The sequence below is a fragment of the Haemaphysalis longicornis genome, unplaced genomic scaffold, assembly GCF_048455015.1.
Source record: "Haemaphysalis longicornis isolate Haplotype H1 unplaced genomic scaffold, Haemaphysalis longicornis Haplotype H1 scaffold_7, whole genome shotgun sequence".
NCBI classification, from domain to species: domain Eukaryota; kingdom Metazoa; phylum Arthropoda; class Arachnida; order Ixodida; family Ixodidae; genus Haemaphysalis; species Haemaphysalis longicornis.
In genome coordinates, this window is record NW_027526422.1 from 110477186 (window position 1) to 110486436 (window position 9251).

Genomic DNA, 9251 nt, shown 5'->3' on the forward strand with positions numbered 1-9251 from the left:
AATATTCTTTCCATCACAATAACGGCCGTTGTAGCAGTCCCTGGCATGGCGAGTAAAACAAGCGTGCCTTTTTTACAACGCTAGTTGCTCTTACGATATGAACAAGCAACTTTAGTTAACCGACGCCCCGGCTGTCACATCACTCCCTTTCAAGGAAATAAACCCCGCACGTGCGGAAATCGGTCACTACTCTTACTATACACTACGTGCAAACAGCTTCGTGATTATCAGCCCAGTATTTTTCGCTTTGCTGCGAATAGAGAATAGAATGATAAAGGCAATTAAAACTATAAGGGAGCGTCCACAGGTATACCTAATGCACTAAACACCGAAAAAAAAGTTACTTACCTACCGCTGTCTTCAAGTATCATCAGAGACACGTGCTCTAAATACTTCGAATACTTCAAAATATTTCAAATACTTAAAAAGTAAATACTTGATTTTAGAATTGAAAAGATCAAGTTATTGTTTATAAGGGAGTAGTTTTGTTAGCTTTGCCACTTCGCGAAGACACAGGCCGATATTTCTGTGGATGTATTTGTTACCACGAGCGACGCTGATTTTCGTTGACTGAGCAAGCGCGGCAAAAGTCGCACAAATGTTTATACCCCCGTGTACATGAAGTCCAGTTAGGTCTTCAATTTTTAACAACGTTCAAGGAATTGAGGTAGCGTTGGGCCAGTCGAAATATGGCAAATATTGGATGTAGAAGTGCAAAAAGTAAAGAATTTATCAAATATCCTTTTTTGGTCTCTGTAGAAATTATATTTTCAAGTAAAAGAGTTTTTCTCAACAACGTTCGCAAGCGCATGAATAGTTCGTAGTCCTCCAATGTCTTTTATTGCCAAGACAAAATAGGCGGTTATCGCTACCTATGAGGATAATTTGAAGCATGTGATGGCAACGGCGGTACAGCGGGGTAATGGAGCAGATAAATCCCATGTGAATACGCCCCTGCCCCCGGCGGAGCTCCGTGCAAGTCACGGAGTAGCGCGAGCAACATGAGACCATTTCCCCAGCCTCTATGACAGGCCGCTAGGAAGCTGTTTGAGCGATTCTGTGCAAACATCGTCTGCACGGAGATACTTTACCTAGTGTGCTGTGTACCTGTGTATCTACGGTGTCACTACGGTACCTGGTGTTTTGTGTGATTACGAAGCTTAGAATTACTCCATGGCGAACTTAGTAGCCTAGACTGCTCGTTTCCATCAAATTTGGTCAAAGAACAATTTCAGTCCAGTTGGCCATTAACCTTAGCTGATATGCCTGTGGTCATAAGTATTGCTTATGTGTGGGAGCGAGAATTCGGGAAACTTCACGCCTCTTTAAAGCTTCAGACATAATTTTGTGGAGAATATTAAGAAAAAGCATCCCAATCTCTGCGTCATAAGCGCGCAGATAAAACGACGTCGCAAGTCATTCGCTACAGACTTGCGTCTCAACTATTACTTGTAATAACATTCATGTGCATTTTGAGTAGATAAGTGATCGGTAGGCCCTATTTCCTAGATCAAAAAAGTAAAATCGATTTTATGCATGCATGTCTGTGCACTGCTTGATAATGATTACCTTCTACATTGAGAAGAAATAAAATCTGCGCATAATTACAACCTGAATTCTAAAGAGCTCCTTGAGAAAGAGCTTCAATGGCCATTTATCTACAGGGAGTAAAAAAAACCCTTCAATTTTGCTTCACGGGACAGTGCAACTTGCCCGGTCGCAAATTGTACGAGAAAATTGTGCAACATGCCAATACCGGGATGTTTCAAGAGATTCGCCGCCATATGCCAGTACCCCGGGGTTCAGAAGATTTTATGAGCTTATACAACAGGGTTCCAAGCTTTGTACGCCTTAGGCCAGTGCTGAATGAATGACCGCTTCCCGTATTTACGAAGTCCAACTAAGTCAAGTGTCTGTTGAAAACAAAATTTTCAGGTGCACGCTTCATGCATCCACAAAAACCCCACGTGGACGTTCAGGTTGCGCCGATGCCTGCATTTGTGACCCGTCATGTTGGAGAGCGCCTCAATACTACCCCGAACGAGAGGAATTTCGAATTATTCATGTTGGCATTCTTCTTTTCTGGGTTCGCTTATTATTTTCATGGCCGTTATAAAAATTTTGTGTTGGTTCAAAGATCGGCTGTAGATCTAGAAAATGGTCTGTTGAGGCAAATTCGCTTCACTCGTTTAGAATGGTTGGATACTCAATACTCAAATTCATCTACACGTCTGTGCGGATAGCGTCATTTCCGCCGTGTTCCCTCAATTGTATTAAAACCCATGTATCCGATTTTGCGTTTTGTACTAATATTGCTAGTTTAACCTGGTCTGAAGATTCTTTGTACGGCCACGCCTTATTTACTAGAAATAATACCCCCGTGCTGTGAACATTCACATGAAGTGAAATAATTTTGTGAACGTATAACGTACTCCTTTGTAGCAGATAATCATTTGTGGGCTGTTTTCTGCCGAATACTGGAGAAGCTCAGTGTATCGCGTCCCATACTCGAGAATGCACAAAATTCTCGATGTCTAAACTTTTTACATATCTCGTACTCATGCCCATTTTGGGTCAGGTGAAGGGCTTCAAGGTAATTTTGTTGTTGGGGAAGAATACTGGGCTGCCCGCGCTCCAGGTAGATATCACCAAAACAAATGCTTTTTGCAAAGCTCATAGTCTAGTTGTTTCAGTTGTCAAAAGCAGCCTCTACGTGTATTTCGTTTGTCAGTGAAGTCATGGGCGATAGCGAACAAATAAAATCTATACCTCCGGGGTCGTCTGGGACAAACTGCAAGCTGTGGCTTGGCATGCCGCATCTTGATTGAAACATCAACTCTGTTGATAACGAGTACATAGCTGCACTGAAAAAAAACTGATGTTTCAATTAGTAAGTTTTTTACAGCAATTTCAATTTCAGAATCCCTGACCTCTTGCCATACCATCAATTATGGAAAGCTTTTGAAGGTGACCTGTCCTTTCAAGAGGGACAATATAAGCTCATCCGATTCGGAAACATTTTCAGAACCTTCATTGCTTACTGGTGAATCTAGAAACCTATCATACTAAAGGTGAGTTTTTCAATTTCGTAAAAGAAATCTTGCTAAAGATATTTTTTCTAGTATAAAACATTCTTGTGAAATTCAATTTCCAAAAGGTTTGCTGACGGGGACAACATATTATTAGAAGTTGCCAGATTTAAACCGGCCTAAATTAAGGCACTAAAAACGTATAATTCAAATACGACGATTTTCTTTGCACCCTTTTGACATAACGAATAAATGAATTGTTTAGCTCACAGACGTAATAACTTATCTTTATACTTGAGTTCTTAAGCGGTACGTTTTCGTCAACGAATACTGGGGATTCATTTGTAAATTTATCTACCTCAAAGTAATTTGGTAACCTAAGAGAACGTTGTAGCTGAAAATATGCCTACAATTTTACCTTTCAAACTTTTTTGAAGGCCACGGTTTTTCTTGGGCTTCTTAAACGCTGAAATGTTGGTTTGCAAGCCTGCCTCTAAACTGATTCAACCGCCCGCATAAAGGTTAAAAGACCGCTTCACCAAGTCCAAAATGAGGGCAACACATTTCTCTTACATAAAGAGGGGACATTGGTTATGCTTCTAGATGTAGCTCGGCAGAAAAACAAGCATTAGCAATAGCTAAAGATATTTTAAATGTCTGAAAATACTACCAATATTACATTATAAAAACATGAGAATGATTACCCGGCTAGCAATAAAAACCACTTTGTTAGGCCAGAAAGACGTAAATAAATAGCTGTTCAATGTGTCTGTTGTCTATGGTGTCTATTGCTCTGAGCTGTTTCAGGAACAATAGACACGACATTTTCTGGCAGGTTGCTTTCAACCAATGCGAACACGGGATAACTTATTAGAGTTAAGTGAGCTTCAACATTCCTTCGTCATAGGCTGAAGGAAAGGGTAGGATAACAATATGGAGAGGTGAATGGGAGGTAAGACAAAGTGTTACATTGTGTGGCGGCAGCAACTATTCCCTTTGGACGTTTACAGCAAAGGAAGCAAGTTTGCGACCTTGATTCTGACGGTTCATGCTCCGTCTAACGAATAAAAACGTTTTGTCTACCCGAGAAGCAGTGTGTGATACATATTGCAAGTAATAGCAAGATAGTGCTAGGAAGAAATTGAGATCAAAGCACTTGAAATGCGGCGCATAAGAAACGAAAACTCCCTGCGTTGGTCGGGGGGCACTACAAATAACGGCCAAAAATATATTCCTAGAAACTGCAAGATACACCTTGTCCCTGAATGCGGTAGACCTCCAACAAAACCGAAAGCTGAAATTTAAAATCATCTGTGTTCCACCCAGTCCTGCTGGCAATCTTAGGAATACGTATTACTGGGAAGAGCGCTTCTTGACGTAGCTGCTCAGCGGCTCACTACTGAGCCTGCAGCATCTGTGATGGCACAATTGTTGCTGTAAGGCTGAGATCAGGGTGTTCAGCGAATAGTACGAACCAGAACTATCCTAGGTCCTTCATCTACGAGCGGCTGTCATTTTAGGCAGCTGCCTTCCCGCGCTCCTAGGGAATTGATGATATGCTTGGGCTCCCTGCCTAAAACTGCATACCAGCATTGGAGCGCACTTTACTAATATGTCACACTAACCCCTTAACTCAATCGAGCACTTATGGCCAGAAGAAGGGAACGAAGTAAAAATGCCAACTCCAGAATAGGAGTGTTCATCCAAATTGGCTTACCGCACCAACACAGGCATGGAAGCACACAGTGCCAATCCATCAGAAGTTTCGATATTTTTGCTATCACAGTCGATAATCAGGCGGAACAACCAGAACTGCGTGTAAGGCAAAGTTAAGTATATTTGCTTCTAGCCCTTACATGCAACTTTGGTTGTTCCCCTGACTATCTACTATAGCAAAAATATCAAAACTTCGGCTGGATTGGCACTGTGTGTCTCAATGCCTGTGTCGGCACGGTAAGCCAATTTAGATGGGCACTCCTATTCCGGAGTGGGCATTTTTACTTCGTTCCCTTCATCTGGCCATAAGGGCTCGATTGAGTAAGGGGTTAGTGTGACATATTAGTAAAGTGCGCTCCAATGCTGGTATGCAACTTTACGCAGAGAGCGCAAGCATTTTGTCAATTCCTTAGGAGCGCGGGAAGGCTGTTGCCCAAAATGACAGCCGGTCGTTGATAAACGACTTAGGATAGTTCTGGTGTGTACTATTCGCTGACCGCCCTCGTCTCAGCCTTATAGCAACAATTCTGCCATCACAGATGCTGCAGGCTCAGTAGGAAGCGGCTGAGCAGCTACGTCAAGAAGCGCTCTTCCCAGTAATACGTATTCCTGAGTTTGCCAGCAGGACTGGGCGGAACTCAGAAGATGTTTGATTAAGGCTTTCACTTTTCTTGGAGTGATACCGCATTCAGGAAGAGGTGTAGGTTGCAGTTTCTTGGAATATATTTTTGGCCGTTATTTGTATTGCCCCCCGACCAACGCAGGCCGTTTTCGTTTCTTATGCGCCTCTCTAGTGCTTTGATCTCAATTCCTTCCTAGCACTATCTTGCTATTCATCTATTCGCTTCTCGCCTTTTTTGGCTTGTTTTTACAACGCGACGAGACAATGTATATATTTTATTGTACCAGGGTGCACGCGAGAGCAATCCCTATATCTCTTTAAAAGGCAGGTTTTTCGCAGCGGGAAATATGCAAATAGGTAGTGAACTGGTGAACACGTTCCGGAAAATTTTGGAACCGCCCGTACATAACAGAAACAACAATGTGCTGGCACAAACGACTCCCAATCAGTGCAACAGTTGCACGGATTCAATGCAGACATATATACTTGATTCTTAAAGGACTGACATGTGGAGAAAGACTGCAGAACAGTCACTACAGTACCGCTGTCAACTAAATATACAAAATCCTTTTTAGTGCAGTTTTTATGGATGTTTGATTTGTTCTGTGTATCCTAACAAAACGTAATGGTCATCAATAATTAAAATAGTGTTTAGTAGAACGGAAATTAGGTCATAAAATTGTCTAAAGAACACCACCACGACAACAATGGCGCAGCAACTTTATTTTATTATTGGCTGCCTCTATGAAGTTTTCTGTGCACTAACAAAATTATGCACCTGCAAAAATTTACTGCGATGCTGTAACGGCCGACCCATGTAGTTTAATACTCTGTTGCTTACAATTTGGTCTCAAAGATTTTTTTGTTTTTCCAGACTGCAACCATGAAGTTTCAAGTCGTTCTTCTTGTGCTGGCCATTTCCGGTTTTCTCCTCCTGTCAGGTAAGAAGGTTCACAGAAAAACATGATTAGTTTCACTCCTAGGCTTCCTAATTCTAAAGAAAAAACCGTTAGGAATATGCCTTGGCGATATTCTAAGCATAATACATAATAAAAAAGTTTCAATACGTACCAGCAAATAATATGGCCTGAACACGTCCTCGTGATTCCCAATTCTGAGATTAAAATTTAGTCTCTGGGGTGTCAAAGATGACCGAAAAGATGTTTCCTGATGCGTCAGAATTTTAAGAAACCATAAAAGTGAATTGGTAGTCTGATTATTTAAAAAAAAGCAAATGTTTCAATATGTTCTTATGTGTAGCTGAAATATTCATGAAGCAGGTTTTGCACTTCGACTTAACCATTGTCTTTATTAACTTACATAGTAGCATACCGAAACACAATAACAAAAGATTTCGTAGTGCATGCTTTAAGTCTTTTCCAGAGTCTGTCTGTTTTCTTTGTGAACTAACTATTGTCTGTCTCACGCAGATTGAAACATAATATGGCTTTATTGTGTGCAACGTATGGCTTCTGCGATGGGTTTAACGGGGTTTGTTTGATAAAAATCAGGGCTTAAGCCTTTTAAGGTCTGATGGCACCCACTTAAACAACTGGAGATTAAGAAGGATATTTCCTAGGATATTTCGTGAGGTAATGCTGGTTTCTGTCTCAATAAATCTCGGTGATGTTGCAAAAAGCAATTTCGGTGGTACGAGGTGTGCTGCTATTGGGACGTCTTCAAATATAACAGCAGCTTGTAGTCGAGCTAATCATAGCGAAATATGTTTCATTTGTATCAAAATATAAATTAAAAAAAAACTGTACAGTTTAGGAAGAAAAATTGATCTTTTAAACTACCCCAGGTTTGCGGATATCAAAAAAGCCTACACCTTCAGTTATTGTTGTGCTGGCAGTCCTCTTGAGTAGTCACTCTGCTGACACCTTATCATGTGCATTATTTGGTTGTGAGTTGGACATCACGAAACTTTTACTGTTGCCATGCTCTTCGTTTTGTTTGCCCCCTTTAGAAACTGCAGTGGAAGCTATGCGCCCTAATGCTCCCAATAGCGCAGCCATGGAACGCTCCGAAGCCGCCGCACCAAACGAGCAGGAGAGGGCGCCTCTTCCTCCAGGCTGCATTGAGTCCCTGTGTGGCTAGAAGTTGAAACTGGCTTAACGCAGTGCTCAGGGGTCCCTCACTTCAGTATTCAGGTCCCTGCTATGGTGTTGTAGTTGCTAAATAAACAACTACTGTATGCCTCAGTCCGTGTTCACGAAACAGTTTTCATCTTTCATGAGTTGCCGTAATATTCCTTTTTTGTGTTAAGATATCTGTAATGTAATTTTAACAGCGAAGTTGTTTAGCAAATAGTAACTTTGTTGTGTCGAATATTAAAATGCCAAGAAATTTCTGAGGGCGCCAATGTGAGCGCAGGCTTTGCGGCAACCATCTGGCAGGTAAGAAAACCAAGAAATCCCTTGCACTCGTGCCTGCGCGCCTCGCGACGACCACTCAGCGTACGCGACGCGCGTTTGCAAGCCAAGCATATCACTTAGGGCGATTAGAAAAGACCGGCAAAAAAAGGTTTCGCCGTAATCGTGAGAACAATTGCTCGAAACGGGAAATACACCTCATGGCGTACGCCCCTCCAAGATAAGTGTCAATTGATTATCACTTGCAGAAAAAAGAAAGCTCGCAGTTATAGCAACAATGGTGGAGCAGAGGTCGTAGCGGCAGCGAAGAAGCAAATCGGCTGCTATGATAGAACTAAAGCTTCTTGATGGTCGTGAAAATCGTGTGCAGCTTCGCAACCTTAAAGTCTTACGCGTCAGAGTAAGCTTCCTTCATTTTTCGTAGCAGAAGTTAGCGTAATTTTGTATACTTTGAGTAAGGTGTTGTACCCTAGTGCGTAAAGGGTACCGCATTTACTTTGATGTTTTCTGTAAAGAATGATGTGAAGCACGCAAACAGGACTACCAGTTATTCGAGGGGTCGATGATAAGGCCTTAACCCACTGTGAGGCTGAACTTCTTCAGACGCTTCTTTAGGGTAAGTGTGAAGTTGCGTGCCTTAGCCTAAGGCTTCACTTGAACGCTTAGTAACGTTGCGTAAACTGAATGACTATATTGCAAACGAAATGCTGTAGACGCTCAGAGAAAAGTCGCCAAAGGCACCTTTTTAAAAAGTACTCATGGCTCTTATTTTTATAACTACTAAGGGTACCAAGTGAGAGCAGACGACCTTAAAACGCAACAAAAAAAAAACTCCCGAGCCCCAACCAATGCCGACAGTTTTTTCGGTTATTCTTTTCTTTGGGCTACTAGGATGACCTCATAATGTTATTGCCTCTGTGGAAAATGTTTTGAAGCAGTAATGTACATCACTGAAGTGCGCCCTCTTTCAGACGCTGCTGCCGTTGGCGAATGCTCTTACTTGAACCAAGAAATAGAAGATTAAGTCAACCAGTTACTTAAAGAACAAAAATAAGGGAGGCTTCTTGAATAAATTGTTTGCTCGTACCATGAACCCACCGTTCTCACTGTGAAACCTAGCGAAGTTCCGAATTGCAGCATTGGCTAAACATTACAACCAGGAATATGTCCTTTTGTCTCATGGTAATCGTAACTCGAGCAGCGAAATAGTAAGGTCATTGTTTTAGTCTGAAGTTTTTAGCAATTTTTCACGCATAGTCTTTAAACTCTGGTCAGAGTACTCCGCTCACGAACACAGTGCTACAGTACTCGGGAGTACAGTGAACGTCCTTCGTTAAAGGTGTAATTGGCAGGACATAAAAGAGAATGCCTGAGTTACAGAGTACACGTGTGTTGGAAGTATCCTTCCGCAAGCCCACAAACTACGCAGAGAAGTGAAACAAGAGCTCAGAGTGCGGACCAGAGTTCGCTCTAACCACAAGTTAGAGAAATAGCACAGGTTAAATAAAC

The 9251-nt window shown here is 41.9% G+C and overlaps 1 long non-coding RNA gene across 1 annotated transcript; it reads left to right on the plus strand.

Annotated features, from left to right (window-relative positions):
- Positions 1-2928: 2928 nt before the first annotated feature.
- Positions 2929-7571, plus strand: LOC144144845 (uncharacterized). The gene is made up of 3 exons (XR_013317354.1): positions 2929-3071; positions 6242-6308; positions 7337-7571. It is a non-coding gene; the product is annotated as an uncharacterized LOC144144845 (long non-coding RNA).
- The last annotated feature ends 1680 nt before the right edge of the window (positions 7572-9251 follow it).